The sequence below is a fragment of the Gossypium arboreum genome, chromosome 9 (assembly GCF_025698485.1).
Source record: "Gossypium arboreum isolate Shixiya-1 chromosome 9, ASM2569848v2, whole genome shotgun sequence".
Lineage (NCBI taxonomy): Eukaryota > Viridiplantae > Streptophyta > Magnoliopsida > Malvales > Malvaceae > Gossypium > Gossypium arboreum.
This window is the reverse complement of record NC_069078.1, coordinates 33649557-33675630: the sequence shown is the minus strand read 5'-3', so window position 1 is coordinate 33675630 and position 26074 is coordinate 33649557. Positions and strand designations below refer to the sequence as shown.

At 35.9% G+C, this 26074-nt stretch overlaps 1 long non-coding RNA gene across 1 annotated transcript; it reads left to right on the top strand.

The window, feature by feature from the left end:
• Positions 1-1165: 1165 nt before the first annotated feature.
• Positions 1166-6498, top strand: LOC128280653 (uncharacterized). Its single transcript, XR_008270751.1, has 3 exons — positions 1166-1190; positions 1288-1363; positions 6352-6498. It is a non-coding gene; the product is annotated as an uncharacterized LOC128280653 (long non-coding RNA).
• Positions 6499-26074: the final 19576 nt, after the last annotated feature.

The following is a 26074-nucleotide window of genomic DNA, read 5'->3' as shown; positions in this document are numbered from 1 at the left end:
GGCAAGAGTTGGTGTTGAATTTAAACTCGATGTTGGAGGATCCCACATCGAGAAGCTAACATAAGAGTGGATCTGGCGGCTTTAAATAGAGTGAACCATGAGGAGAGTAAAGGTACCTCTCTTGGTGATCCCTTTCATTTGTATGGCGTGCCCGTTTGGGTTGGTAGCCGGCTAAGAGTGCTCGGGCGTGGATTAACTCGATCTCCAATCGGTGTGTATTTTCTCGCTACTCTAGCTGTAGGATGGCTACTTGGACGCGATGGGCCGAAAGGGGTCATGTGGGCCTAATGGGCCTATGGGCCCAATTGGATAAGTTGTTTGATTGTGTAGTAAATATTGGACTAGGCTAGGTGAATCTCATATTTGTGGCTAGATTTGGGCTAAAAGGGCCACACGAGCGTGTGGGCCCATTTGGGCCGAGAATAGGCTTTAGGCCCATTCGTATTGTTATCCCTGTTTAGAATACTTTAGTTTACCAAATTACTGAAATGCCCTCGATTTGTAGAATTACCATTTTACCCTCGATTTATAGAATTGCCGTTTTACCCTCGATTTACAAAATTACCGTTTTACCCTCGATTTATAGAATTACCATTTTACCCTCAATTTACAAAATTACCATTTTACCCTCAATTTACAAAATTACCATTTTACCCTTAGTTTACAAAATTACTGTTTTACCCTCGATTGTGAAATTACTGAAATACCCCTGTAGGATACAATTACCAAAATACCCCTAGTGTGTAAAATTACCAAAATACCCCTAGTTTGTAAAATTATCGAAATACCACTGGTTTGTGAAATTATCGAAATACCCTCAATTTGTAAAATTACCAAAATACCCCTAATTTACAAAATTAAAGAAATACCCTTAACTTTCTAAAATTATAGAAATACCATTGGTTTCTGAAATTCTTGAAATACCTTTGGTTTGTAGATTTACCAAAACACCCTTGTAGGATGAAATGACTAAAACACCCCTAATAGGTAAAAAGATCGTAAAGCCCCTGTAGGGTAAAGTGACCGTAATACCTTTGTATGGTAAAATGACGAATATGCCCTTATGTTCCGTATGACTGATGTACTTAGGATTTACATATATTGATATTGGATTAGTTAAGTTTGAATGACAGGTGGTGGTTATCGTAGGTGATTGATTATGGAAACGTTTCAACTTCAACCCATAACAGGTGTGTACTAACCCTCGTAGTAGCTTAGATTAATATCTGCTGAGAAGCTGAAATGCTAAAATACTTGCATTTCGGGAACTTGTAATGTTGCGTGTAGGTATAGATGCGATAAATACGATAAGATCGGTGTTTGGATCGATGGAACGTGTAAGAACTCAATTTTTTGCACGATGGTAAGTTGGCCTCAATGGGCTGGAATGGGCCAAATGGGCTTTTGGGCCCATTTGGGTAAAATTGATAGAAAATGGAATTTGGAAAAGTTGCATGTTAACACGGTTAGCATTGTTGTAAAATTTGGATTAAGAAGGCTTAGTGGGCTAAATCAGCATTCGTAGGGCCCATGGTTTAGGGCCCAAAAGCCCGAATTTGATAAAGTGGGTCAAAGATCATTGTTTAAACACTCAGAAATATTAATAATTGTTAATGAACATGGAAAACCCTGATATTTGGTAAAATTATGAAATTACCCTTATAATATGAAAAATGACTGTTTTGCCCTTGTGGGCAAATGGCGACTTGGATTTGTGTGGTTGATGGATTTGATTGTGAATATATGTTGGTGATATGAATGACTTGACTGTGATTGTTTGATTCAAATATGGGCATGACATTCTGCATACATGACAAGTTGCATGGGTTGGGTTTTATAAATGGAGAAAGTGCTAAAAGGGCTATGCCCCAGTTTACCGAAAAGAGCTTTGCCCCAGTTTATCAAAAAGGGCTTTGCCCGATTATTAAAAGAGGCTAGGCCTCGGTTATATGATAAAGACTATCTTTGCCAGTGGAGAGTTTGGTTAGGTGGGTTGAGTTATTCCCCACATGGTGTGTTGGTTGGTACGGGTGGAGAGTAGCGGATGGTGGGTTGAGTAGTCTCCCCAAATGGGCTTGCATACATTCATGGATATTACATGTGATATTGAAATGGGCCTAAGGGCCATACCCTTTACAGTAAAGGCTTCGGCCCAGTGATATGATTTATGAAAAGGCTTTGGTCCAGTGATATGATTTATGAAAAGGCTTTGGCCCAGTATATGTCGAGACCGGATTAGGGCTTAGGCCCATATTGCTACTGTTTAAGGGCTAAGGCCCAGACTGTATTGTTACTAAATAGGGCTTTGGCCCAGATTGTACTGACACTGTGTTATTCACTGTTTGTTTGTTGTTGGGGATTACACACTGAGTTTTCATAAACTCACTCTGTTTCTAATTGTGCAGGTAATCCCTAAGCTTAGATGGTTTGGAGCTGCGGGAGACTCGGAGATGGCCACACTACTGTTTCTGTTTCTTTTAATTGCAATAAGTAGCCGATTTATTTCTTTATAAGTTTTATCTTATTAATATTATTATTTGGTTTTGGGTTGTAATAAGGCCAATTTAATTATTTTTCTGGGATTATTTTATCTTATACCTTATATTTTTCTAATAACAATATGAGTTAGACCTAGGGCACATTTCGAAAATGATAATTGTTTTCAAAATAACGCAACGATACAATTAATCGGTTTATCAAAAATATCTACTTAAATGAATTCCAACTTGTTTTTCTCAAAACCTAACCTAGCACCAAAGTGTGGCAATGGTTGTGGGCATGTCTAGGATTGGATCCAATCAAGAGCTTGGTACTTAAGAAGCCTTCACGGCTCACCTCCTCTGTTTCGGATACCTACCTGGTGCACAGCTTCCGTTCACTTTATTAACTTAGCAAAGACTATCTTTTAAAACACTAAGAAGGACGTTGAAAGAGGCATGGGTTTTCTTAAAAACTTCAATGTGACACGTCAGATCCGACCATAACGTTTGGGCTGGGTTTGGGGTGTTATATTTAGTGGTATCAGAGCCTAGGTTACAAAACTCGGCTTTGTTATGGCTAGCAGAAAATTATTGTTATTTTTTTCTTCAGAATTGGGGTTTTTCTAAAATTTTGTTTTGAAATTTATCAACAAAACTTGACTTGTTTCTGAAAAGATGTTATTAGAAGTGTGGCACACCGAGTCTTCGGCACCTAATCTGTAAGTTCTCTAACTCTGTTTACAGTTATAGATTGAAATGCTATATTGAGAAACTACTATAGATAGTAGCACAATACTGGAACTCTCTAGTTAGAGTAAACTGTAACGCTTGAATTTAGATTTAGTATTTATTTGGTGTGCGTTCTGGAAATGTAGAAATTGTTTGCATGTGAAATCTATCCGCTCCGATGGATAAATGTTTTGGGAGTATGTTAGTATTATTAGTATCAGAGTGCGCAGCGGAAGTGTGGTGGTGTAGTCCGAGAGTGGAAAATTTCGAGGACGAAATTTTTTTAAGGGGGTAGAATTGTAACACCCCGAATTTGGGCCTAGAAGTATTGAGCCTTGAGTGTGGGTCCGTAAGGAGGTTGTATATAGGTATTTAATTGTGCAATGGAATGACACAAATAAATGTTTGCTTTGGTGGTTAATGGTCCTGAGAAGTGTTGGAGAAATCTTGGGTTCAGACTTGGGCTTTAGCAAAAATTTTGGTATTAAGTGAAAAAAAACCTGGATGCTTGGATGAGGGTTTTTAAATTATTGTGTTAAATAAATGACACAAGGAAGCTTGTAGTCTAGTGGTTGTGGCGTCATTAAGGTTGTATGGGAGCACTGGGTTCAAGCCTTGGCTCTTGCAATTTATTTTGGTTTTTTAAGGAACACGGACTTTGGCCTTTAGACTTTATAATTAATTGGGGATAAAATATGACACAAAAAGCCTTGTGGCTTAGTGGCAAGTAGCGTGTGGAGCATCTGAGGGGAGGCATGGGTTCGAATCCCATTGCAAGCAAGGAGCATTTATTTTGCTAACAGGGGGCGGCAAGAGTTGGTGTTGAATTTAAACTCTGATGTTGGAGGGATCCCACATCGGGAAGCTAACATAAGAGTGGATGCGAAGCTGGCTTTAAATAGAGGGAACCATGAGGAGAGTAAATGTTCCTTTCTTGGCTGATCCCTTTCGCTGTATGGCGTGTATTTTCTCGCTACTCTAGCTGTAGGATGGCTACTTCGGGCCGCGATGGGCCGAAAGGGGTCATGTGGGCCTAATGGGCCTATGGGCCCAATTGGATAAGTTATTTGATTGTGTAGTAAATATTGGACTAGGCTAGGTGAATCTCATATTTGTGGCTAGATTTGGGCTAAAAGGGCCACACGAGCGTGTGGGCCCATTTGGGCCGAAAATAGGTTTTAGGCTCATTCGTATTGTTATCCCTGTTTAGAATACTTTAGTTTACCAAATTACTGAAATGCCCTCGATTTGTAGAATTACCATTTTACCCTCGATTTATAGAATTACCGTTTCACCCTCGATTTACAAAATTACCGTTTTACCCTCGATTTATAGAATCACCATTTTACCCTCGATTTACAAAAATTACCGTTTTACCCTCGATTTACAAAATTACCATTTTACCCTTAGTTTACAAAATTATTGTTTTACCCTCGATTGTGAAATTACTGAAATACCCCTGTAAGATAGAATTACCAATATACCCCTAGTGTGTAAAATTACCAAAATACCCCTAGTTTGTAAAATTACCGAAATATCACTAGTTTGTGAAATTACCGAAATACCCTAAATTTGTAAAATTACCGAAATATCACTAGTTTGTGAAATTACCGAAATACCCTAAATTTGTAAAATTACCAAAATACCCCTATTTTACAAAATTACAGAAATACCCTTAACTTTCTAAAAATTATAGAAATACCATTGGTTTACAAAATTGCTAAAATACCCTTGGTTTGTAGATTTACCAAAACACCCTTGTAGGATGAAATGACTAAAATACCCATAATAGGTAAAAAGACCGTAAAGCCCTGTTGGGTAAAGTGATCATAATACCCGTGTATGGTAAAATGACGAATATGCCCTTATGTTTCGTATGACTGATGTGCTTAGGATTTACATATATTGATATTGGATTAGTTAAGTTTGAGTGACAGTGGTGGTTATCGTAGGTGATTGATTATGGAAACGTTTCAACTTCAACCCATAACAAGTGTGTATTAACCCTCGTAGTAGCTTAGATTAATATCTGCTGAGAAGCCGAAATGCTAAAATACCGGCATTTCGGGAACTTGTAATGTTGCGTGTGGGTATAGATGCGATAAATACGATAAGATCGGTGTTTGGATCGATGGAACGGGTAAGAACTCAATTTTGTGCACGATGGTAAGTTAGGCCTCAATGGGCTGGAATTGGGCCAAATGGGCTTTTGGGCCTATTTGGGTAAAATTGATAGAAAATGGAATTTGGAAAAGTTGCATGTTAACACGGTTAGCATTGTTGTAAAATTTGGATTAAGCAGGCTTAGTGGGCTAAATCAGCATTCGTAGGGCCCATGGTTTTGGGCCCAAAAGCCCGAATTTGATAAAGTGGGTCAAAGATCATTGTTTAAACACTCAGAAATATTGATAATTGTTAATGAACATGGAAAACCCCGATATTTGGTAAAATTATGAAATTACCCTTATAATATGAAAATGATTTGTTTTGCCCTTGTGGGCAAATGGCGACTTGGATTTGTGTGGTTGATGGATTTGATTATGAATATATGTTGGTGATATGAATGATTTGACTGTGATTGTTTGATTCAAATATGGGCATGACATTCTGTATACTTGACATGTTGCGTAGGTTGGGTTTTATAAATGGAGGAAATGCTAAAAGGGCTATGCCCCAGTTTACCGAAAAGGGCTTTGCCCCAGTTTATCAAAAAGGGCTTTGCCCCAGTTATTAAAAGAGGCTAGGCCTCCAGTTATATGATAAAGCAGCTATGCTACCAGTGGAGAGTTTGGTTGGGTGGGTTGAGTTATTCCCCACATGGTGTGTTGGTTGGTACGGGTGGAGAGTAGCGGATGGTGGGTTGAGTAGTCTCCTCAAATGGGCTTGCATACATTCATTGATATTACATGTGATATTGAAATGGGCCTAAGGGCCATACCATTTACAGCAAAGGCTTCGGCCCAGTATATGTCGAGACTGAATTAGGGATTAGGCCCATATTGCTACTGTTTAGCCCAGACTGTACTGTTACTGAATAGGGCTTTGGCCCAGATTGTACTTACACTGTGTTGTTCACTATTTGTTTGTTGTTGGGGATTACACACTGAGTTTTCATAAACTTACCCCGTTTCTAACTGTGCAGGTAATCCCTAAGCTTAGATGGTTTGGAGCTGCGGGGGACTCGGAGATGGCCACACTACTGTTTCTGTTTCTTTTAATTGTAATAAGTAGCCGACTTATTTCTTTATAAGTTATTATTTGGTTTTGGGTTGTAATAAGGCCACTTTAATTATTTTTTTGGGATTATTTTATCTTATACACTATATTTTTCTGATAACAATATGAGTTAGACCTAGGGCGCGTTTCCAAAATGATAATTGTTTTCAAAATAACGCAACGATACAATTAATCGGTTTATCAAAAATATCTACTTAAATGAATTCCAACTCGTTTTTCTCAAAACCTAACCTAGCACCAAAGTGTGGCAATGGTTGTGGGCATGTCTAGGATTGGATCCAATCAAGAGCTTGGTACTTAAGTAGCCTTCATGGCTCACCTCCTCTGTTTCGGATACCTACCTGGTGCACAGCTTCCGTTCACTTTATTAACTTAGCAAAGACTATCTTTTAAAACACTAAGAAGGATGTTGAAAGAGGCATGGGTTTTCTTAAAAACTTCAATGTGACGCGTCGGATCCGGCCATAACGTCTGGGTCGGGTTTGGGGTGTTATACTATGCCCTGTTTTGCCACGGCTTAGACACACGGGTATGTCTAAGGCTGTGTGAGGTGCACGGCCTGTTCACACGGGCGTGTGACCCTTTAAAATTTGAAAATTTTTATATCTAAAACTTCCTTATGTTATCGAATTAGTCTTGAATGTATGATTTAGATCTTGTATGATTGTTTAAAGTTTGTGTTAAATATGAATGATCTATATTTTATTAAATTGAGAAGATTTTTTGTTATGTTATTGTTTGGATCTGGGTTGTGAGTCCAGTAATGCCTCTTAACCTATTCCAACGATGGTTATGGGTTAGGGGTGTTACATTTACTGAACTTCGCATATAACTGTTTATCTCGTAGAACTTGTAGCACTAATCTCTGATGCTCGGCATGTTCAAATTCATCACGTGAATAAATCAATATGTCATCAATGAATGCAACAACAAATTGATCTAGATACGGTCTGAAAATTCTATTAATCAAATCCATAAAGATAGTAGGTGCATTAGTTAAATCCAAAAGGCATAACTAAGAATTCATAATGGCCATACCTTGTTTTGAAAGCAGTTTTCGGAATGTCTGAGTCTTTTACTCGCAACTGATAATAGGCTGATCTCAAATCTATTTTCGAAAACACAACAAATCCTTTCAACTTATCAAAGAAATCATCAATTCGGGGCAGAGGATACTTATTCTTGATAGTCACTTTATTCAGCTGATGATAATTTATAAACATTCTCATCGTACCATCTTTCTTTTTCACAAACAGAACCGGCGCACCCTAAGGTGAGAAAATCGGTCTAGCAAATCCTCTATTGTTCAACTCTTGCAACTGGGATTTTAATTCTTTTAGTTCGGTCGGAACCATTCTATATGGAGCTATAAAAATTGGAGTAGTACTAGGTACCAATTTAATGCCAAATTCTACTTCTCTAACTAGAGGTAATTCCGAAAGTTCTTCAGGAAACACATCAGGGAACTCACAGACAACAGACACAGATTCAACTTTCTTTTCTGACATTCTCGAATCAATCACATATGCAAAATAAGCTTGACAACCCTTTCTCACCATACTCAAAGCTTTCATTGAAGATATTACAACAGGCAATCCATTCAAATCACTATATTCAATTTTGACTATTTCATCATTCTTGCATCTCAAATCAATAGTTTTCCATTTGCAGTTCACAACAGCATCATGTAAAGTTAACCAATCCATACCCAGAATTATATCAAATTCATCAAAAGGTAACAACATCAGATTAGATAGAAAACAAGTGTCTCGAAACATTAACGGACAATTGTTGCAGACTTTATCAACAAAAACACATCTTCCTAGGGGGTTCAAAACTCTAATTACAAATTAGTAGACTCTACAGGCAAAGTCTTACTGTTCACTAAGTTCATGCATATATACGAATGTGTTGATCCAGGATCTATCAAAGCAATCATAGAAGTATCATAAATAGTAAATGTACCCGTAATCACATCTGGTGACAAAGCTTCCTCACGAGCTCGGACAATATAGGCTCTGGCAGGTGCACGAGCCTTTGATCTAACAACTATATCTTTTGTCCCTCTCTGACTGCCACTTACATTTCCCGTATTTCTGAGAGGTCTATGGTACGTGATATTCACGACAGGTTTTAAAAATTTATGATTAATCGTTCTTGAAACTAACTATTATCACAATAAAGGCAAGTGTACCTATCGAACAGTAGTATAGCTTTAGCAAGACCGAATTGTCGAACCCAAAGGAGCCAAGAGTACTAGTAATTACTTTCTTTTTATTATCTAGCCAAAAAAATTAAGGGATTTGTTTATCTAAACTAATTAACTAAACTAAGAGTGCACAGAGAGAAGATTGAGAAAAAGCTTTTGGGAAAAACTCGATTGATTAAGACAATACCCAAGGAAAAATCCACCTAGGCTTCACTTGTTATTTGACTCTGAATCAGACGATTTATTCATTTGACTTGATCCATAGAAATCCATAAGTTATATTATTATCTCTCTCAAGACTAATAATGTCTAACCCTAGGTTGATTAATTGAAATCTCTTTCTAATTAACGCCCTAGTGTTGCATTAACTCGATCTATGGATCCCCTTATTAGGTTTCACCCTAATCCGGCAAAATCTTATCACCCTATCTCTAGGCGTGCAATCAACTCCACTTAATTATGACAAGTTTACTCTTAGACAAGGTCTATTCCTCCTTTGAACAAGAGCATTAACTCGAATCAATATCCTGGAATATTAAAACAAGCATTAAGAACACATAATTAAGAACAAGTCAAATATTTATCATACAATTCAGATAATAATAACAAGATCCGTCTTAGGTTTCATTCCCTTTAGGTATTTAGGGGGTTTAGTTCATATTTATGAAAGAAAAAAATCTCAAAAGCATAAAGATAACAAAACATAAGAAAACCCAAAACTCCTAAAGGAACTTGAAGGGAGATCTTCAATCTTGATGATGAATCCGGCTTCTAAGATGGATTAATCGGCTTTCCTTGAGTAATTCCCTACTTCCTACTCTGGGTCTCCTCTCCTAAGTGCCTCATTAGGTGTTTAAAGAGGCTTTAGAATGCCTAAGAGCCTTCAAAATTGGCCTTTTCCGAATAGGGTTAAACTTGGGCTCGGCGGGACACACCCGTGTGACACGCCCGTATGCGTTTACTCCAGCCTGTGGTCAAGGTTGTTGAATAGGCACGGGCGTATAGTCTACCCGTGTAAGTCATGCTTCGATATTGCCAAAGAGACACAGTCGTGTGACACGCCCGTGTGAGGAAGTCCAGGCCGTGTTGATTTCCCATGTGGGTCCATTTTCTCCGTTTTCGGCCCTTTTCTCGCTATTTTTACTCTCCTATACTCACCTAAGTATAAAACATGAAATTAAAGAATTAGGAGAAGTGAATTCACCAAATCTAAGGAGAAATCATCCATAATTGTATTAAGCATGGGATAAAAATATGAATAAACTACAGTTTATCAGCCTACCACGAGAAGTGTTGCCACTCGGCCTCGAATTCTAAACATTATCTTTTTCAGCTAAATCTGGGCAATTTTTTATAAAATGATTTCATGAACCACAACTTTAACAAGCTCGGTTATTACTCTATCCCCAGCACTCTCCAAAATGTTGTCTTCCACATTGATCACACTTAGGTTTTTCATTCTTTGCATTACCAACACTGGCAATAGAGTAGCTGGAGCTTTAAAGTTTGATTGCAATCTAGCACGATCTCTATTCGAATGTCCCACAGTAGCATTTGAACGGCTATTATCATCTCTGAATTTCTTTGTTGCAAACTAAAATGACTTGCCCGATGATCTTTTTTGTACCTTTCTAGCTTCAAAATCAGCTTTTCTTTTCTCTCTCTTGAGATCTTCAGCTTTACATGCTCGTTCAACAAGCACAACAAATTCTTTGACTTCTAGTATTCGAACAAACAAACGAATATCTTCGTTTATGCCATCCTTGAATCTTTTGTACATTATTGCTTCTGTAGATACACATTCACGAGCAAATTGACTCAATCTTACAAATTCCCATTCGTATTCTGTGACAGACATACGACCTTTTTAAGCTTAAGAAACTCTTTACGTTTCTGATCGATCAATCTCTGACTGATATATTTCTTCCAGAATTCAGCTTGAAAGAGATCCCAAGTAAACCGTTCACTCGGAACCACAGATGTCAAAGTCTTCCACCAATGGTATGCCGTATCTCTTAGTAGGGAAACAACACATTTTATGCATTCTTCAGGATTTAATGATAATTCGTCAAACACTCTTATCGTGTTCTCTAGCCAAAACTCGGCTTTTTCAGCATCATTACTCGTTGTAGCTCGGAACTCTTCAGCCCCATATTTTCTAATCTTATCGACTGATGGTCTCCTTAACTGAACTGGATTCACTGGTGGCATAACAGGAGTTTGAGGAGAATTAACCGAGGGTGGAGGTTGTTGTACAGCCTGATTGGTTCTAATATATTAGGTGAACCAATCATTCATCATCTGACAGGAGGCTTGTTTAGCCTCACCATCACGACTACTCGTAGTTGGTCGAGAATTAGATGGCATCGTCCCTTATGCGGGAGCAAGTGCATTGCTTTTAACATCATCCGCTAAGGCTCTTTCGGGATCCATTTTCTATATAAAAACACATTTCAATGTCAGGATTCATCACACTATCGCAGTTCAAAAATATGGCATGTATAGCTAGACTCACATACACTACGAAAGTCCTAAAACTGACTAAACCATAGCTCTGATACCAATAAAATGTAACACCCCTAACCCGTATCCGTTGCTGAAGTAGGGTTAAAGGCATTACTGGACAAAATCGAAACATTAACATTAATTTCATAAGCATCGAAGCATTAAAGATCAATCATCAATATAGAGTCCCTTATATAGGTTATCGAGACCTTAAACATGTATTAGAAAGGGGTTGGGACTAAACCGAATACATACAAAATTTCTCCAAAATATAAACATTTTTCAAACAAGTACAGGTCACACGCCCGTGTGAACAGGCCGTGTGCCTTACACGAAATTAGACATGCCCGTGTGTCTAGGCTGTGACAAAACATGGCATACATATTGACTTGCTCACACGACCACAAGACATGCCCGTGTGCATTAGCCGTGGTTGAATCTAACTTAGGCCACATGGCTAGCCACATGCCCGTGCACCTTGGCCGTGCTTGAGCCTGACTTACAATTGTAGGGTATCCGAGGGGACACATGATCGCGTGGTTTTGTGATAGGTTTTAAATAATTATAATTACTCATTCTTGAACTAACTATTATCGCGATGTAGGCAACTGTACCTATCGAATAGTAGTATAGTTCTAGCAAGACCGGATTGTCGAACCCAAAGGAACTAAAAGTACTAGTAATGACTGTCTTTTTATTATCTAGCCTAAGAATAATGGGGTTTTGTTTTAATTAACTAATTATCTAAACTAAGAACGCACAGAGAAAAGAATTGGGGAATTGCTTTTGGGAAAAATCGATTGACTTAAGACAATACCTAAGGAAAAATCCACCTAGACTTTACTTGTTATTCTGGCTCCAAACCGGACGATTTATTCATTCAACTTGTTTTGTAAAGATCTCTAAGTTATGTTATTATCCTTATTCAAGACTAATAACATCTAATCCCTAGATTGAATAACCGAGACTTTTCTCTAATTAACACTCTAGGGTTGTATTAACTCGATCTATGGATCCCCTTATTAGGTTTCACCCTAATCCGGCAAAATCTTATCACCTTATTTCTAGGCGCGCAATCAACTCTGCTTAATTATGACAAAAGTACTCTTAGACAGGGTCTATTCCTCCTCTGAGTAAAAGCATGTCTTGAATTAGTATCCTAGAATATCAAAACAAGAATTAAGAACACATAATTAAGAACAAGTTAATTTATCATACGATTCAGAAAATAATAACAAGGTTCGTCTTAGGTTTCATTCCCTTAGGTATTTAGAGGGTTTAGTTCATAACTAAATAAGAAAACATCTCAGAAGAATAAAGAATACAAAGCATAAAGAAAACCCAAAACTCCTGAAGGGAAATTGAAGAGAGATCTTTAGTCTTGATGATGAATCCGGCTTCTGAGGTGGATCAATCGGCTTTCTTGGAGTAATTCCTTACTCCCCCTTCTCCGTGTCCTTTTTCTCCTTTTCTAGGGTGTATTTATAGGCTTTGGAATGCCTAAAAGCCCTTAAAATTGGCCTTTTCCAAATTGGACTCAACTTGGGTTCGGCAGGGACATGGCCGTGTTCGAGCCTGCCAAATTAACACGGTCGTGTGGTCTGCCCGTGTGAGGAGGTCCAAGCCGTGTTGATTTAGTACGTTGGCCCATTTTCTCTGTTTTTGGCCCGTTTCTCATTCCTTTCGCTCTCCTATGCTCTCCTAAGTGTAAAACATGATATTAAAGCATTAGGAGCATCGAATTCACCAATTCTAATGGAAAATATCCATAAAATACGTTAAACATGGGGGAAAAATATGTATAAATTACGGTTTATCAACACACGATCGTGCAACATAGCCATGTGTCGCACACGGCTGAAACACAAGCCCGTGTCCCTGCCCGTGTGGACAAAAATAGGCCATTTGAATGGTCAACTTGCCATCCCAATTGGGTCAAACCTACAAGCACCAAACCAAGCATATTTGCACAACATTTTATGGCCAATTCACAACCAAAACATAAGCCATTCATGACATATCATTGCCAACCAAATTTGCATCTCAATACATCAACCAAATCATAACAAATCTAAAGTAAAGTCATACCAAACATAAGTTTCAACTTCATGACCAAACCTTATCAATTACTATAGCTAACACATGCCAAAAGCTTTATCTTACCATTTCTTATATTCATACACAAACTCACTAAATATACATATTGCCTTATAAGTCATATACCAAAACCATATCATAATCACATCCATACCAAGCTATATCACATGGCTAAATATATACAATCGCAAAACATAATCTAAACACTTCTAGCCTATACATGCCATAATTTAATATATATATTTTCAAAGTACCAAAATGAGGTTTGATAGTGTGGTGATGATCCTTGACGATCCCCGAACTCACAGTAGCTTCGATATCTATAAAACAATGCAAACACACACACAAAGTAAGCTTTCAAAAGCTTAGTAAGTTTGTACCAAAATCAACAACAGTATATAAAATATGAAACAACAACGCATAAATACTTATAAATTCTCTACTCATCTATCAATTTCATACCAACATCATCCATATATTTACACCAATTCAATAAACTTTATATGAATAATACCATCTACCACATAGGTATTAAACTTACCTAAACATTCTCGTATTCATTCATTTTCGTTCTTACCTCTTGTTCGGATATTTTAAGACTTTCTGAAGATTACCAATGCCTTAAACATCCGCACACTTAGTGTTTTAAAGATTAGCCGAAGCTATAATAATTCCGCACACTTAGTGCTTTCTCAATTAATCGAAGCTATCTCGGTATCGCACACTTAGTGCCTCATATAGCCGAAGCTAGTTTAAATCGCACACTTAGTGCCAAATACCATTGATTTATCATAGTATTCATCCAAACTAAATGTTTATACAATCTATGTATAAAAAAAGCATCAAAACATACTTATAACATCATGTTTTACGTACGAACTTACCTCGTACTCAGAGTTGTCGACTCGGATTGTTTACTCAATAACCTTCGACTTCCCTCGGTCTAAATCCGAATTCCTTTTTTCTTGATCTATATGTATTCAAAATTAACCCTTTTATTCACTAAACCATTCAAAATAATCTATATTCACACAATTACATCATATTGTAAAATAGCCCTTACATTTTCACATTTCGACACTTTAATCCCTAATTCACAAAATCACAAAATACACAAAGTTTGCTTGTACACAAGCTTAGCCAAATTTTCATAGCTCTCATACAAGTCCACACTTTTCATTTATTTCACATTTTAGTCCCTCAATTTACAAATTTCAAAATTTAGCCCATTTTACTCAAAATCATCAAAAAATTCTAAAAACAACATATAAACCCAGCATCAAACTTTCATATTTCATCATATAACAACATAAAACTCATGAATTTATCCATGGCACAATTCAAATTCATCATCAAAAGTAGAAATTGAGGCATGGGATTAGTAAAACACAAAGCAACGATCACAAAAACGTAGAAATTATCGAAAGCAAATAAAAAACGAACCTTGAATTAAGCCTTATGTGTGTCAAAACCCTAACTCTCTTTTTATTTTCTTTTTCTATATTTTTCGGTTGATTATGAACACAAAATGACCATATTTTCATGCCTTTGTTTTATTTTAATTCATTTAATATACAAGTTACTAATTTTCCCTTTTAATAACCATTATAAAATCACCTAATGGATGGTTATTAATGTCTATTCAAGCTTCTAATGGTCAAATAACCACATAAGGACCTCACAATTAATAAGCCAAATCAAATAGGCACTTTTAACATATAGCAAGCAACTTTTACATTTTACATGATTAGGTCCTTTTATCAAATTAAGCACACAAACAATTAAATTTTCATTCGAAACTTTCACACATACTAATTCACACATCATAAGCATGGAAAATAATATTTAACTATTTTTCTGACTTGGATATGTGGTCTCGAAACCACTATTTCGACTACACATAAGACATTCATCAAGCATACATACTATAACACTAACCATTCATATCAAACAAACATAATCACATGATCACATCGCAAGGCATCAATACATAGCTTGGTTAAAAAGGCTTAGAAGCCCTCACCCATATAAGCCACGTCTCATGGCTAAACACAACGAATCAATTTAAGCCAACATCTTGATCAAATCAGAAGAATACACATCATAATAACTAAGTCCCTATACATGCCACTCACTCAAATACACCTAAGGTTTATCAATACCCCAATGATAATAGCTTGATAGTGTGATGCTGCCTCCGACGATCTCCAACCTCGAGCTGACCTGACAACACTAAAGAAATGAAAAGGAGGGAGTAAGCTTTATGCTTAGTAAGTCCACATGAAAATAATAAGCAATATGCCAACATGCTTTTCAAGGTAATACGACTATAATTACACATTTACTTATTTTCTGGGCATGTTGTTTTTCTCGAGCCATAGTTACTAATTTATTTATATTTGGAGCTATGGAACTCCAAATTAAGATATTCTAATTTTACCTAAAACTAGACTCACATATATTCTTACCATAAAATATACACAGTTTATTCTTTAAAATTATCCATTTATTGCTATCTGACAGTTCCGACCCCTCTTCACTAAAAATTAATTATCTCATAATATGGGACTCGGATAATGTTCCTGTCTATTTCTCTTAAAAATACTCATTAAGGATTTTAGACATATAAATTATAACCCATAAATATTTTTTCACAATTTTAAATTATTTTATCAAATCATAATAGCAAATTTCGAAATCATTCTAACTCTGTCTCACAATAATTTAAATATCTCATAATCAAATAGTCATTTTCTTACACCGTTTCTTCTATGTGAAATTAGACTCAATAAGATTTAATTTCATATTTTATTCAGCCTCAAATTCAATTTCCAAAAGTTTTGGTGAATTTTCAAATTTGGACAGTAGCTACTGTCCAAATAGTTTTAGTACAAAAATGATGATGACTAAGTTCACCACACCTTCATCTCTTTTAAATTAGAAATCTATGCATTTATAAACATATATCTTAGTCCACCAAATTAACACAACATCATTTCACAATACTCATGGACTTACCATTTGTGAATTTCATATTCAATTGAGTTTTTTTACATACCTGTACTCATTCCTAACATAACTCAAGTTTGTTCTCACTAATGACATACCTCATTAGGACCATCATCAAATCCTTCCTTGAATTACCCGTTGAACACTAGGAACACTAATGGATACACGGAAACTTGAACATAGTGCCATATACGCAGCTAGAACCAGCTCATAGCGCGTAACGTATGTAGCTAAAGCTACCACATATTATGTAATGCTCGCATTTGAGCTACTCACGGGTCTGTACACAAAGTCAGCACCCAGACCCCAAAGCATTAACATAATATGCTTGCTCAGCGAGTTGCTCATGGGCCTGATCACATATTCAGCACCCAGACCCATATTACATATATCACTTATCTCACGAACTCAAACACAACTTATGAGTTTAGACCACATTATTTCTCATGACATGTCTCATATATCCTATGCTATTCCTGAGGTTCAAACATGGTTTCTTGTCTCGCACTTGCTCATAATGTCATTTATTCTTCCATCATACGTTTCATACTTTCATGATAGTAATAAAACATTTAAATGTTCATATTATCAAAGCATTATTTGCTTATGTACTTACTTGTCGAATCTTCATCAAGAATATTTGTATAATCAATCATACAATTTATCTAATAACAAAAATAAAGCATTTAATATTTAATTATAACCTTGCATTATTATTATCACACGAACTTACCTCGAATGAAAATTTCGGCCAATTATTCCATTTTAGTCCATAACCTTGTGCTTTTCGATTTAAGCTCGAATCTCGATTTTCTTGATCTATAATGATAAAATCCACTATTTTAATCACCATATTAACCAATACATTTCATAATTTATACTTTGGAAAAATGACCATTTTGCCCCTAGACTTTCACAAATTTACGATTTTACCCCTAGGCTCGTAAATCAATTTTTATCAAATTTCCTCACTACCCAAGCCTAGCCTATTTTTTTTATACTAGGGGCAGCCCAAAATTCTCATTATTACTCATACTTATCACTCATTTTGCCATCTTTACAAAATGTTCCATTTTAGGTGTTTTCATAAAAATCCTTTCACAAAAGTTGTTTATTACACAACCGTGACTTATTTTCTTCCATAAAAATTCAGAAAACAACATAAAGATTCACATTGAAAAACCCTAGACTTTCAACCATTTTGCAAAATAATCCCTCCATTAGCTAGCTCATGCTACAAGGGTCCCAAAAACACAAAAATCAATAAAAATGACAATCAAAATGACTTACTAGTAAGGGTTGCAAGTGGCTGAAAATTTCAAGCTTCCATAAAGGTTTCTCCTTCAATATTTCGGCAGAGATAGGAAATGGAGAAGAGAAATGACCACTTGTTTTATTTTATTAGTATTTGCTTTTGTCGTCAAATACCAAAACATTACCAAATTTGACTATTTTGTCAATTCTTGTCCCCTATGGCCGGCCACCAATAATTTAAAGGCCTATTTGCACTTTAAAGACCTCCAATTATGGTTCTCTAGCTATTTAACATATTTTGCTAGCAAAACAAAACTTTTGACCCTTATGCGATTTAGTCTTTTTTCGTAATTAAGCTCATAATCACTAAAATTAATTAACCAAAATTTTCATGCACTTGTATAATCATGCTATGACACATAAAATAATATTAAAAATAATTTCTCTAGCCTCAAAATAGTGGTTTCAAAATCATTATCACAACTAGGCCCAAAATTAGGCTGTTACACAGATCTTTCTAAGTCATCAAATATTTCAAACTCTTGTGATCAGAATAAACATGGCATTTCTCATCGAAAAAATAATGGCGCCAAATCTTCAATGCAAACACAATAGCTGGTAACTCTAAATCGTGCGTCAGGTAATTCTTTTCATGCGGCTTCAACTGTCTCGAGGCATAAGCTATGACTTTACCTTCCTGCATCAAAACACAGCCTAAACCATTCAATGATGCATCACTAAAGATCATAAATTCTTTACCCAATTCTGGTTGTACTAGCACTGGAGCTTCAGTCAAAAGAGCTTTCAGCTAATCAAAACTTTTCTGACATTTCTCAGACCATTCAAACTTTACATCTTTCTGAAGCAATCTCATCAAAGGAGTCGCAATCATCAAAAAGCCTTTCACAAATAGTCTATAATAGCCATCAAGTCCCAGGAAAGTACGAACTTCAGATACATTTCTTGGAGGCTTTCAATCCATTATTGCAGAAATCTTGCTCGGATTAACTCGAATACTTGATGTTTACACAATATGCCCCAGAAAACCAACCTCGCGTAACCGAAATTCACATTTACTGAATTTTACGTACCATTATTTATCTCGCAAAGTCTGTAGTACAATCCTCAAATGCTCGGCATGCTCGTATTCATCATGTGAGTAAATTAAAATATCATCAATGAACACAACTACAAATCAATCTAGGTAGGGTTTGAAAATCTAGTTCATTAAATCCATAAGGATAGCAGGTGCACTCGTTAGTCCAAAAGGCATAACTAAGAATTTATAGTGGCCATACCTCGTTCTAAATGCAGTCTTTGACACATCAGAGTCTCTAATCTGTAACTGGTAATAGCCCGATCTTAAATCTATTTTCGAAAACACTGTAGCCCTTTTCAACTGATCAAAGAAATCATCTATTCTGGGTAGAGGATATTTGTTCTTGATAGTCACTTTGTTGAGCTGTCTATAGTTTATTCACATTCTCATCATACCGTTTTTCTTTTTCACAAAAAACTCGGGAGTACCCTAAGGCAAGAAACTCGGTCTAGCAAAACCTCTATCTGTTAATTCTTGCAACTGAGCTTTCAATTCTTTTAACTCTGTCGGAGCCATTCTGTATGAAGCTATCAATATCGGCGTTGTACCCGACATTAACTCAATGTCAAACTCAACCTTTTAAATTGGTGGAAATCCTGATAATTCTTTAGGAAACACATTCAGATATTCACACACAACTGGGACTGATTCAATCTTCTTTTCAGTCACTTTTGTATCAAACACATAAGAAAAATAAGCTTCGCAACCCTTTCTCACATATTTCTGAGCTAACATTGATGAAATCACTACTGGTAAACCTTTCAAATCATCTGACTCAATCTAAATAATTTCATTATTCTGACATCTCAGATCAATTGTCTTTCTTTTACAATTCACAATAGCATCATGCGACATTAGACAATCCATACCAGAACTATATCAAATTCATCAAATGGTAACAACATCAGATCAGCCAGAAAACAGAAATCTCGAATCATCAACGGACAGTTCTTGCACACTTTATCAGCCAACACACACTTGCCTAAGGGGTTTGATACCCTAATTACAAATTTAGTAGACTCTACAGGCAAAGTCTTACTGGATACTAAATTCACACATATATACGAATGAGTTGGTCCTGGATCTATCAGTGCAATAACTTTATTATCATATAGAGTAAAAGTACCGGTAATGATGTCCAAGGATGATGCTTCTTCACGAGTACGAATAGCGTAGGATCTAGTAGGTGCTCTTACCTCAGACCTCACAGCAAAGTCTTTAGTCGCTCTCTGACTACCACTCATATTTCCTGTGTTTCTAGGTGGTCTACCCCTGTTTACTGTATTACTCGGCCTCGTGTTCTGAACATCATCTTTTTCCATCAACTCTGGGCAATCTCCATAAAATGATCCAACAATCCACATTTGTAACAGGCTTTATTTCTTTTGTTCCAACATTCGGGAATTGTTATCTCTCACACTGCTGACATTTGGGTTTGTTTTCTCTCACACTACCAACACTCGATACTGATGTAGCTTGAGCTTTGGAACCAGAGTATTGTTTAGCACGATCCTTGTTCAGATATCCAATCAAAGTATTCGGGCGAGTATACGAATCTCTAGATTTCTTTGATGAAGATTGATCGGCTTACTCACCAATCTTTTCCTGGTGTCTCTAGCCTATACATCTAGTTTCCTCTTTTCTTTGCTAAGATCTTCGGGTTTACAAGCCCTTTAAACTAAAACAAAGAATTCTTTGATTTCTAGAATCTCGACTAGAAGTTTTATATCTTCATTCAACCCATCAACGAACCGCTTACACATAATCTCTTCGGTAGAAACATATTTTCGAGCATATTTGCTCAATCATACAAATTCTCTTTCGTATTCGGTCACAGTCATTCGACCTTGTTTCAATTCTAGAAACTCTTTATGCTTCTGATCAAGATATTGCTGACTTATATACTTCTTTTGAAACTTTGATTAAAAGAACTCCTAGGTAACCTGTTCTCTACGAACCACAGATATTAATATTTTCCACCAATGGTACACATTATCTCTTAGCAAAGATACTACACACTTGATACATTCATCAGGAGTGCAAGATAATTCATCTAATACTCAGATAGTATTCTCGAGCCAAAACTCAGCTTTCTCAGCATCATCATCAACGGTAGCCCTGAACTCTTCAGCCCTGAGTTTTTGAATCTTATCAATAGGTGGTTTATTTAACCGTAGAAGATGAATACCTTGAGGAACTATAGGGGTTTACTGAGGAACAGTCGGGGTGGATGTTGTTGAGTAGCCAGATTCGTTCAAATGAACTCCGTGAACCATTCACTCATCATTTAGAAGATTACTTGCTTAGCCTTTCCCACTTGACTACTTGAAATCGGCCTAGAATTAGTTGGCGTTGCCCCTTGAGCGGGAGCGGGCGCATTACTTTCCACATCATCAGCTATTGCTCGTTCGGGGTTCATTTACTATATGAAAGCACAATTTAACCTGTCAGGAATCATCACACTATCATAGTTTATATATATGGCATGTATAGCTAGACTCTCACTCGTTACGTTAGTCTTATAATTGACTAAACTGTAGCTCTGATACCAATTGAATGTAACACCACTAAATCGTGTCTGTCACCAGGTTTGGATTAAGAGGTATTACCGATCAAACACAACATTTAACTAACATTTCACAACTCAATAAACATTCATTATGGAATAACATTCATTCACATACATAATATCCCTTAAATAGGTTTACAAGACCTTAAACATGTTCTAGAGAAGGTTTAGGACTGAACTGATCTCTTAAAGAAATTTCTGAAATCTTGAAAATTTTTCTAAGTTACAGAGGTCACAAGCCTGTGTGAACAGACCGTGTGGCTCACATGGCCTCAGACATGCCCGTGTGTCTAGGTTGTGTGAAAATAGGGCATACATACTGACTTGCACTACACAACCGAGGAACGCCCGTGTGCCAGGCCGTGTGAAAATTGAAGGGGTTACTGACTTGGGTCACATGGCCGGTCACACGCCCATGTGCCAGCCTGTGTGTTACACGCGGCCAGTAAACATGCCCATGTGTCTAGGCCGTTTCAAATTTGTAGGGTATACTGACTTAATTTGAAGGCTACCCCAGGGGACACACGACCGTATTGTATGACCGTGTGTCAGACACGGCTGAGACACACGCCCGTGTCTTTGCCCGTGTGGAAAAACATAGGCTATTTGCCAAGCCATTTTGCCACCCTTTTCTCATGCACACCTAGCAGTTTAAAATGGCACTATTTCAATACATTTATAGGTAGCCAAATCATACCAATTCATATACAATTCATGCCATTTTATCTTCAACCATCTCTCTACTCAAATCATAGCACATTAATGTATCATAACAATATTTTTCACCTAACTTCCAAATGCTAATCTTACCATCTTATCATCTATTTTATGTCTCATAATAAACCATACCATTGTCAATATACCAATCCACAACATGCCATGATAATTATACCAAAACTCAAGGCAATTAATATAACACATTTCATTTACCAAACTCATAACTTAAGCCAACTTAGATGGCCAAATACACACCAACATTTACATCATATACAAGCCAAATCTCACGGCTATATCGTAACTCAAAACATTTCATCATATCACTAGCCTATACATGCCATATACCATATTTACAAAGCACCAAAAGTACCAACAAGTGATCGATAGTGTGATGACGTTTCCTGATGATCCCCGAGTCTGAGCTATCGTTTATTATCTATAAAACATAGAAAATTAACACACAGTAAGCTTCATAGTTTAGTAAGTTCATAACTGAATAAATCAATTCATCAAATATATGTAATTTAAATATTTTCACATTACCAAATCAAAATCACATTAATCACAAACCTTTATCATGTCTCAAAACATGATCAAATATCATCTCATTGAACTTTCTCAATGTAACACTCGAATAGGTTCCGTACGTACCTGTACCACCTCATATTAACCTTTTTCTCAACTACGTCATTGTTTACCTGTTGAACCATTTGGAATAGAAGTTGGATACTCAAGATTTCAATCAATAAGTACCTATACCATGGCCTGTAGCCAAATCAAGGTATTATTCACACTTGAAGTGTCGACATCATGGCCTGAAGCCAATACATTAACCTAATGACGTCATTAGCATCCTAATTATTCCTAAGGTTCAACCGGGAAGTTTCACTTGTCGATTTCATCGTCGAACACATCTGTATAGTCTTATTTACAATTCAAACATTATCTGTAATCTCATAATCACATTTTATGCAATACTCGGAATTAACATTTATAATAAAATTATCACATATGAACTTACCTCATACTCGAAATTAACGAATCGGATCGATTACTTGATAACTTTCGATTTCCCCCGATCTAAATTTGATTTATTTCTTTTAGGATCTATATGAATTCAAAATTAACTCATTTAATCACCTATTCATTCAATTTCATCCAAAAATACCTATTTGGGCATTCTTACACTTTAGCCCCTAAAGTTCCACATCTTTACAATTTAGTCTTTTTTTCACAAATACACAAAATTCAATCTAACCCATGCTGAGCCGATTTTGTATAGCTTCATAGCAGCCCATATTTTCATTTATTTCACACTTTTAACTACAACATTTCATATTTTCTCATTTTAATCCCTAATTAACATTTTCATCAAAAATCACTTTACAAAACTTAGATATCTATCACTAAGCTTCCATAATTCATCATCAAACATCCAAAAACATATGAATTCATCAACTAAAACTTTCAAAATCGTCAACACTTTCAAAAATTAAAGCATGGGCTAGCTAGAATACGAAGCAACGATCACAAAAACATAGAAATCATAAAAAATCGAGCAAAATACATACCTTAATCAATGATCAAAAGGGCCGAACCCTAAAACCACATGTTAAGCTTCTTTCTCTTTAATTTTCAGCTATGAATGATGATGATATGGCTTATTTTAACTTTTTTTCTTAATAATAACCTTATTAACTAATTTACCAATTTGACCTTAATTTATAACATTAAAAATCACTTAATGGATGACTATATTTGTCCGTACCATTAACCAAAGGTCAAATAACCATATAAGGACTTACACATTTAAATTTCATAGCAATTAAAGCACTTTAACAAGTAGAATACAACTTTTGCATTTTATGCAATTTGGTCCTTTTTCTCAAATTGAGCTATTAAACGATAAAATTAGCTCATGAAATTTTCACACATATATAATCACATGCTATAAACACCAAAAATAATATTACAATAATTTTTTGACCTCAGATTTGTGGTTCCAAAACCACTGTTCTGGTTTAGCTAAAATTGGGCTGTTACACCCTAGGCACACGCCCATGTCCCTAGGCCATGTCCTTCACACGACTGAGACACACAGTCGTGTGTCTATCTGTGTAGAAATTCGAAGCTAAATTTTTGAAACACAGGGGACACACGGCCGTATCACACACCTATAGGGTAAGCCGTGTGTCACACACGGCCTAGACATACGCCTGTGTGTCTACCAGTGTGGACAAATATAAGGCTATTTACCAAGCCTTTTTTCCACCCTTACTTGCACCAAACTACACAACATTAAATAACACCAAATAAAGCATATGCGCACTACCAATTCAGTCACAACTAAGACATCCACACATCAATTTCATGCCATTTTCTATCACATACAACATCTTATACTTATCATCACAATCCATGCAATAACTACATCCATGAAAGGCATTATCACTTGTATATATATATACTTAACCAATATTAGCCAATACCATATGGCCATTTACAAAATGAATCAATTACCATTACAAGCCAACACACTTGGCTAAATCAATATGACACGTAAAAAAAAAAGACCAAGTCCCCTATACATGCCATACTCAAAATGTAAAATCATGAATACCCAAAAGATTAATTTGATAGTTTGAATCGAGCTCCGAAATCCTTCAATTCTCAGTTAGCTTGGCGATACTATAAGAAAATGGAAAGGAAGGGGAGTAAGCATAAGACTTAGTAAGTTCACATGTAATAATAAACAATATTAAGCAACATTTAGCAAGAGTATCATACAATTTAACTTATCATAAATCACATATTTATCATAATAGTTTCATAAGCATAAATTTATCAATCTTAATCTTACCATAATGAATGGTAGAAATGGGTCAAATAAATCACACATGGGTCAAACCCTAGGCATCAACCCTAGCTCAAATAAATGGTAGAAATGGCTTAGATCAGTTGACAACAACTTCAAAAATGTAAAGAACATTAAAAATGGGGCTAGGACACACTTACTATCAAGCTTGGAAAGTGAAGAAGCCCTAGCTATGGCTCCTTAGAAATTTTGGCACTTGATGGAGAAGATGGACAAGATTTTTACATCATTTTCTGTAACAGACCGATTTAGACCCTAATCGGAACAGTGGTTTTAGGACCACAAATCCTAGTTAGAAAAATATTTAAAAATTATTTACTGTGTTTATTTTGTGTGAATTGATATCTGTGAAATTTTCGTGATTTAATTTTGTCGTTTAGGTGTCTGATTAAATCAAAGGACTTAATCGCGTAAAGTGAAAATTTGGTGGTTATTTCTAAAAAGGGCTGAATAGTGATTGTTCTTTTAATATGGAGGTTTTATGTTGCAATTAAACCATTAACATATATAGTAGATGGTAATAGCCAAGTTTATAATGGTTTTATATTATATTATAAAGGTTATATATGTAAATTAGTTAATAAACTTATATTAATTAAAAACCAAAGTTATCATATTCATTATTTATCTTTGGTCATAAATCGAATAAGAAAGAAAAGAAAAGAAACCTAGTTCGGCCATCCTCCAAGCTAAAATCAAGGTTCGTTCTTAGTTAGTTTTTGATAATTTCTAAGTTTTTGAAATCGTTGCTTCGAGTACCACAAAACCCATACTTCAATTTTTGATTTTGATGAATATTTTGAGTTGTGCCATTGTTGATAGCTTGTGATTTTTTTTTTGATGATGAAATATGAAAGATATGTTTTAGATTAACATGTTTTGTATTGGAGTTTTTGATGATTTTGAGTAATTAGGACTTAATTGCAAAAATAATAACTTGAGGGACTAAAATGTGAAATTAATGAAATATATGGGCTTGTATAGGTATGGGTACCATTCGGCCTAACATGGGTACTTTGAAATTTTGTGTATTTTGTGTTTTGTGCAATAGGGACTAAATTGTAAAAATTGTAAATGACAGGGGTAAAATGGTAATTTGCCCATTTATGTGTTTTTGGTCTAAATTGGATGAAAATATGTTTGAATGAGCTTAATTTGAATATGTTTAGATCAAGAACCAAAGAAATCGAATTTGGATCGGGGAAACACGAAAGCTGTCGACTAGCAGCCCTGTCTCTTTTTACAATGTTCGAGGTAAGTTTATAAGCAAATAGACATATCTAATTGTAGCTAA